Source organism: Rhipicephalus sanguineus, chromosome 1 (genome assembly GCF_013339695.2).
Source record: "Rhipicephalus sanguineus isolate Rsan-2018 chromosome 1, BIME_Rsan_1.4, whole genome shotgun sequence".
Classification (NCBI taxonomy): Eukaryota; Metazoa; Arthropoda; class Arachnida; order Ixodida; family Ixodidae; genus Rhipicephalus; species Rhipicephalus sanguineus.
The window spans coordinates 159,010,075-159,018,580 of record NC_051176.1 but is presented as its reverse complement, the minus strand read 5'-3'; positions in this window follow the sequence as shown (position 1 = coordinate 159,018,580).

Sequence of the window (8,506 nt, the reverse complement as noted above, 5' to 3'; positions counted from 1 at the left end):
GAGCCTTCTTGCGGAGACGAGACGGCTTCGTCGCAGCTAGGCCTACGATAACCATCGCCCACATTTTATTTCGTTTTTCCGACATTTGATTTGGTCCCATGAGGAGTCGTAAGTGCGTCTGATTTCTCGACATGCCATGGGAAGGCCCGAGTCGCAGCGCTCCCACTTACAAACAACCACACCTGTTTGAGCTGCGAGTCAAGGTGCATGCGCGGAGCGGCCACTAGCGTTTGTGGGGAAGTTTCTCATCATGCAAGAAGTACTGGGGCTGCTGGCACCTGAGACATGCCTCGACGTTCGTTTGAGCGATAGCAAAGCGACTGAACCGGAACTTTCCTCATGCAGGATTCCCAGTTTCCTGTTCGTTCAACGCTGAATTACACATTTCGCTCGAAGCGCGTGCGCGCTTGACTGCAATCAGGGTACAGGGTGTTAAATCGAACCCAGCTAAAAAAAAATGATTGGCACTCATCCTCGCTGACATGAATGGTCAGCGAAGCTGTTCAGCAGTATGTACTGTCGTCGCAAAATGATTTCAGCGTCTTGGCGACGTTGCATGGCGCTTCCTCTCGGAGGCTCAGGGGCGTTACTGGAATATTACTGGGGGAAGTTCCGATTTATCTTTATGTATGTTCAAATATTAAGAAATCAGGGTAGATGGGGGGGGGGGGGTGAATTCCTCCTGCAAGCTCGATCCTCTGGCTACGCCGAGTCTCGGCAGAGGTGTTAGGCAGATGCGGCGGATGTGTTACGTCAGAAGGAAAATTCACGCGACAAACAGTGAAAAAATGTGCATCGCAGCGGAATATGGTCAGAAAAAACGGCAAGTCGTCTGAAATACACAAGTGGACCGCTTATTCATTGAGTGTAATGTTTCATGCGTATCAGATTCTGTCGCGCTGTACCCAAGAAAACCATTTTTCTTCTGTACAGCGTAAAATAGGGGGCAGCCGATTTTGGCGCTTCTCGCAGACAAGCGAAAGAGCTCTTTGCGTTTATTTAAAGTTTAAGAAAGAAATAGATAAGCACTATACACACCAAACGCTAAGAATATGCGGTCCACTTGTGTATTTGAGACGACTGCCGTTTTTCCTGGCAAGATTCTGCTGCGACGAGCTTTTTTTTTTTTCAAAGTTTGTCGCGTGAAATTCCGGTGTGACGTAACAAAGCGGCGGCATTTCATGCGCGTCCGGCGCTCTCAGTTTCGATATCGTCTCGATAGGGGCCTTGAACTTCGATTATTAATATCTCAAATTACGTATGTTTTAACGAATTTTAAAAAGTTGATATGCCATAAATGGTAACGTCCAACAACTTTTTCATGTAACTGCCCTCAAGTTAATAATTAAGAAGTTGTTAATCCCTTATTTCAATGTACCTTTAGGTGCGGCTTAGTATTTCCGCCTCGACGAAGAGTTCGTGTGTGAAGACAACAGGTGCCTGACTGTAATAGCATTTTTATTTTTAACGATCTGTTAGGGGTGTGCGAATATCAAATTTTTCGAATACGAATCGAATACGAATATCCACCTTCGAATATCGAATCGAATATCGAATATCAAAGGAAAAATGCCTCCACAGGAACAATATTTTATTTAACATGTAGCTATTTGAAAAAAAAAAAAAAAAACATTAACAGCCTGACTGGCAACGCAACATACACTGCTATCTCCAGAACACAATGTCCAGGCTAGCACAATGCACATCACAACGCAAGCAAATATCACGGCACAATGAAAGTAATCACTATATGTTATCATGAAGAAATATGAGTTGCTCCACGTGATCAGGTTGCTCCACATGCTCCACATGATTAGCGATACGAACGCAGCAGAAATGTGGAAGACGAGTTATTTTATGCATGGTAATCGAATCGCGTATTCGAATTTTTTCGAATATTCGAGGTTATTCGAAATTCGAAACTTTTCGAATACACGATTTTCGAATCGAATACGAATATTTCGAATGTATTATCCGACGAATATTCGTAACTTTCGAATATTCGCACACCCCTACAATCTGTATTCTCTAAAACAAAACAAAAAACACCCTGTGTATACATACAGGGTGCCCCAGCTAACTCTAGCCAGAGCTTAAAAACATGCTGACGCACTTTAGGACGACGCAACCAAATGCATGTCGCTCACTATTGCACGGAGTAAGTCACACTATTTTATTGTGTTACGCTTAATTGTTTATTTAGGAAAGATTAATTATCTGATTTTCTAAAGCAACGAAACTGGTAAAAAAATTCACAGCATATCCACGGGCGAATGATGAAGAGCTTGGGCGAAGCTCCTGAAGCAATCATGGTTACACCGTGAAATCTTCAGTGGTTTCGCCCAGCAGTAATCAAAGCGATAGCCCAGTACATCATCAAAGACGTGACAAACACTGTATATATTTATACAAGAAATTTTATTAATCGCAAGTGGTAGCTAGACGTGGCTTCCATTCCCCCTTCATTATAACGGCTTTATGGTCGGTGAAGTGATGGATCGGTGATGGGTCGTAGTGGGATGTTTGCAAAGATGTAGTGGGCAGTTTGCAAAGGTGGCTTCCGTTCCCCCTTCATTATAACGGCTTTATGGTCGGTGAAGTAATGGATCGGTGATGGATCATAGTGGGATGCTTGCAAAGACGAAGTAGTGGGCAGTTTGCAAAGGATCGGTGATGGGAGATACTGTTCGGGAGATACTGCCGGTTACGCCTTACGCCGGACGCGTGACAAGGTTAGACTAAGAGGAGCTTCGCCCCTAAAAAGATCCCAATTATAAAGGTGAAGTTCGATTTGAAAAACGTCCGGTTAGGTAGTTTCTTTCTATTAAGTATCAGTGTTTGTTTTTTTTTCTTACTGCTGGTGCCCGCGAAATACCAAAAGATACCACCTGACACGCCCGCTTGCGCACCGTAATTGCATTGCTCCCTAACGTTCTGTGTACAAACGATATCTTACGTCGCGGCGGCTCATGACAGTGATAAGCAGTAAAGCGTCTATCGCTTGTGCTGCCGCAAGCAACAGGCTCGTCATCGCACAGCCACCACCATGGATCGTCGCTGCCCTGTCGCCTTTTAAGCCGCAGCACACGTGGCCGAATGCTGTTGTCGTTTGCAGGCGGAACGTAACGTAGCACTGCAATTACGGCTCGTAAGCGGGCATGTCACGTGGTATTTTTTTTTTAATTTCGCGAGCATCTGCAGGAAGCAGAAAAAACACTAACACTCAGTAGATAAAAACTTAAAAACTGTCTAATCGGGCATTTTGCGAACCATACTACTACCTCCTAATTGGTATTTTTCGACTATAGCTTCGTTGGTTTAGAAGTTATTTCGTTAACCTTGCCCAATTAAGCAATTAAGCAGAGCACAAAAAAAATAGTGTGACTTGCTCCGTTCCATAGCGATCAACACGCATTTCGTCGCGTCGTCATAAAGTGCGTCAGCATATTTTTAAACTCTGGCTAGAGTTAGCTGGGGCACCCTGTACACGCACTCACGTATCCCCCATAGACGCACAGTGTTCACTTTTCCTCCTGTGTGCGTCTTTTCTTACTCGTGTTGCTTCTTGTGCGCGTTTTGTTCCAGTAAACTCATTACGCGTCTGTGGGCGCTAATGTATGACACGTAATTACGCGTCGTTATCGTGCCACACCTGCCGGCCTCTGTGAAGTGCCCCACAGTGGACTTAAACCGCGCATTCCACCCCCGTATCGGGTCGAGGGGTCGAACCATCTCCGGAAAAATTTCGGGTGGGGGGAAACCCCCCCCCCGAAATTTTTCAGCTTTGCTTGCGTACATAGGCACGCACACATACAAACGCACGCACGAACATACATAAAGTATGGTTGAACCCCCCACCCCCACCCGAAAAAAATTTTTGGCTACGCCCCTGGGCTGCATTTTCGATGCATTTTCGATGGAGGCGAAAATGTTTGAGGCCCGTGTACTTAGATTTAGGTGCACGTTAAAGAACCCCAGGTGGTCGAAATTTCCGGAGCCCTCCACTACGGCGTTTCTCATAATCATATCGTGGTTTTGGGACGTTAAACCCCAGATATTATTATATTACTATTCTTTTCCCTGCTCGCAACATCACTGAATACACTAAGCGGATCACCTATACTCCGTTTCCTGCCCCGCCATGGTGGTCTAGTGGTTATGGCGCTCGCCTGCTGACCCGAAGGTCGCGGGATCGAATCCCGGCCGCGGCGGCTGCATTTTCGATGGAGGCGAAAATGTTCGAGGCCCGTGTACTTAGATTTAGGTGCACGTTAAAGAACCCCAGGTGGTCGAAATTTCCGGAGCCCTCCACTACGGCGTCTCTCATAATCATATCGTGGTTTTGGGACGTTAAACCCCAGATATTATACTCCGTTTCCTACAACAGGTGCAACGCTGTGGAAGTTCGGTCAGCAAAATGTGATTGTAAACGTGGCCTCCGCGATTGGCTCCGGCTGCGCGCTACCGGAGCTAGTCGCGGAGGCTACGATACAAAAAAAAAAAACAGAGATGCTAAGCGATCCAGAACAACCTACTGACAACCATATAAATAGCGGGATTTATTTCCAAGGCACAAAGCATCTTCACTTATTATACTCAGCAAAAAATGAAAAAAAAAACATATTACGGGTGGTAAAATCCTTGAACTATTTCTTGGTGCGAACGTACCTACTGCAAGAAGTCTCGCTAACTTCCATCTATAGTGTTGCACCTGGTGTATGAAACGGAGTATAGACCAGAATTTTCATGGCTTGCAGGGGGCAGCGATGTTTGGTAGGGGGCTGCTGATCACATGGAACGGACGACCACAATAATGTCCAGCCTGTCCTTGTCGCACGCTTGATGTACTAGCTGCGAGTGTTGGCTCGCCATCAATTATGACGTAACCAAGCCCGCAGCCCCTAGCACTGGCCGCTCCGACTGATGATAGCTGGGGTCAAGATTATGTACGCTTGTTCTAAACGTTGGAGGGAGAGCAGAAATAATCTGGTCTATATGTTGCACTGGTGTTGAGTGTTGACAAGCTTCTTGCGCGTTTCTTTCATTTTGTCTCTAGCTTGCATTTTGTCTCTAGCTTCAAATATTGATATCGTCAATAAAAGTGCTGCTATATGTAGAAATAAAATGCTGGGGTACGTGCTATCGCGGAGCGATGCCCTTTTCGGCGCCAATGCATTTCGTGCTTTTAGCGCTTGGCTGGCTTGGCCACTGGTCAGAACGATCGTTCGTCCACGTTTTCAGCAGGATCAGCCGGCCGCCAGTGGTGGATGGCAATACTGGCATATAATAACGCATAAGGCATCGCTCCGCGATAGCCCTCCTACTTCGAACGAAAAGGCTGGTCAATGAATCGAGGGAGTAGTCCCAAGAAAGGCAAAGCTCCGCGATGAAGAGAATCGCAATGTTTTGTCCGTGTGGAGGCAATGCATGATGGGCAGAAAGCCCGGTTTTCATAAAGCAGACTTTAGTGAACGGCAGCAAAATCATTGAAATGCGACGTCGGTAGGCAAATAAACATATCAACGATCGATCGTTGACTACACAAAGACAGCATACTCACGTGCTCCGTCATGTTATGACACCTGATTGCGAAACTTTGAACCAGCAAGCAGCCATCGGCTACAACTCGTGTGTGCAGCAAACACTTCCACAAGGAAGATTTCTGCTACAGCGTGGGGCTGCGACGTTCGGTGAACAGCGGCAAGCGCGCAATGAGACGTTCGCCCGTACGCGCTGCCCTGCTAACGACGCGCTTATTTCCTGCAAGCTGGCCCTTATGTTGACCACCCCCATATCACCCCCAAAATTAGGTTGATGCAGTACCAAATTCAAGTTGCCCCCCCCCCCCTTTTTTTTTGTCTATGAAGCCTATATGCATTCCTATCGGAAATTTAAGGTGTCACGCCTTTCGCGTTTGAGACATAATGTCGCAACCAAAGTTGTTGGAGTACTCTCCAAAGAATGTTGCGCATTAAAACAAATAGCATTCTAGCATGTATACCGTGTTTTTGTTCTGATTTGCAGCTGCAAGTTGCTGCAATAACTTGTTTTTCACTGCGGTTTCTGCCTCATGCGGATCCTCGCTTCGACGTTCGGAGAGCAAGTCCAGCTTCCACTTCACGTTACATGCAACCGCATCTTTCGAATCGTAGACTTCAACAGCAGTCGCCAAGCAATGTTTTGGAGTGGAAGGAAATGGCAAGGAACAGATTTTAAAAAGTCATGTCATACGCACATGTTTGTTTTAGCCCCAAATAATGAATGTACTGGATTAAGAAAAAGCAGCAGCTGGAAATTGTTTACTGAGAAGACCGATAAGCATACAGAGCGGTGCAGCTTGAAAAACAATGAATGAAACGCCCAAGAATTAAACTCGGAAGAAAAGAAAAAAAAAATGATGCTCTGGACAGCACATCACAAGTCGCCGAAATCGTCGAAGTTCCTTTAGTTTTAACGAAATTGTGTACCGTCAAATGCTCATATCTACCAGGCTACGGCGGCGGTCGTTCTCTCGTCCACACTATCGGGTACTTATGTGCACGTAAACCCTGGGAGTACGACCGCCGCCGTAGCCTCGATTGGCAGCGCATCGGGCGCGTTTTCCGAAAGTTGCAAGTTCGCTCCCTGCCGGCGGCTAGTTGTCTTTTTGTCCACTTTACTTTCTTCACATCTATATCAAAATTCACAATTCCCCTATCTTGGCTTCATTATCTGCTGGTTTTCATTGAGGTTTCTAGGTGACTCTCATGGGTGGGCTGTAGCATATTTCTAGCTAATATGACATCCGGGTTAAAAGTTACCATCAAATGAAAATGCTACCAGTTTTAGAGCGCAGCTCTTAGGCGCCAGTCCTGCGTTGAGCGGCGTCGCCGTTGGCTGGCATCGGCGGCGTAACCTATAGAGCGAACGAGGACGAAAGTGAGCGAACGCGTAGTCCGTCGATATCACGAGCCTCTAATCTCGCTTTCTTCCTCCGTCACGCCCACTGGCGCCTCGGTCGGAGATCGTGCGCATACAGGGCTGGCACTTCACTTGTCGTAACGGGGCTGTCGGCGTTTCGCTTGGTTCGCAACGCCTGTAATGCACAGAGTGGTGTAGCAGTATGTAACGAATGTTACATTACTACAACTGCGGATAGCGAAAACTTCAAACACAGTTGGCGTTGCCCCAAAACGAAGCTGCGCTCAGAATTCAGTATCGAGATCGTCGGCGAATTTATTATTATTATTATTATTATTATTATTATTATTATTATTATTATTATTATTATTATTATTATTATTATTATTATTATTATTATTATTATTATTATTACGCGTAAAGGTACAGTTTTTCTTAAACTTCAGCTCCATTCCCTATCGTGCATAAAACAGCCCCCACGATATACCCGGGAAAGTATCTTGTAAAGCACCTTTATGTTCGGTGATCTGGGGTCTTTTTATTTGAAAATGCGAGCGCATAGCTGAACTACGAGAATTAAGACAAACAAAAACAAGCAAGCGTCCGTTTTTGTCTTCTCGTAGTCCTAGTTCAACTCATATTTCCACGTAACATGAATCACCAACTCTCCCAACCTGCCATTCGGTCTTTTTATACTCGTTTAGATATCAACAAAGTTTTTTCAAGGTCAGGCGATGGAGACGAAAATAGGTGGTCGAAATTCCCTGAGCCCTCCACTACGGCGCGTCCTCCATAATCATATTGTAACTCTATCATATCGTGGTTTTGGGACGTTAAACCCCAACAATTATCATCAAGGGTGTCGACTTGGGCTTGTTGGTTTGTCATTCTCGTAAACTCCGTGTGTGTCACAAAAAGACACACACGGAGCGCTCCGTGTGTGTCTTTTTGTGTTCCCCGTCTACGTCTTTCACGCGCAACAGTTTACGAGAATCATTATCAAGGTCAGGCGCACGATGAGTAATCGAATGATTTCGCATTAAAATGAATGTCCGCTAATGTATTACATTTACCCATGCAGCGCGCGCGGCAGCTCAAAGTTTCACTGGGTCCATGGCGACTGCCGCATGTCTTGATGAGCCCGGGCTGGATGAGAAAAAGAGAGAGAGAGATCGCTCATGTAGCTCTTGTTGCACACTCAAAGTACGTGAGCTAAAAAAAAAAGAAAATCAGACCTCTCAATTACGCATACATAAATATATTAATAATGTTCGCCTGTCACGTGTTCCGAATGTGCAGAAAGCGCGGTTGACACGTCAGTAATAAGAAACAATTGTACCATACCAGTACGCTTCTTCATTGTAATTTTTTCACATTCTGGAACTTATTTTTCGAACCCCGCTGATCACCGACTTGCATTTCTGTTTTCCAGTACAACACGCGCACGTTTGCGAGCAGCATTTATTGCATCGAGGTTCGGGAATTTTACCTTTGCATTCATTCCAATAGTCTCACTCACCGTCTTCCTTCAAAGCGCGTGAACTTATACCGCATTAAGCTGTGCGTGTCCCCTTCTCTCAAATTCCTGAGAAGTTCTCAAATTTCC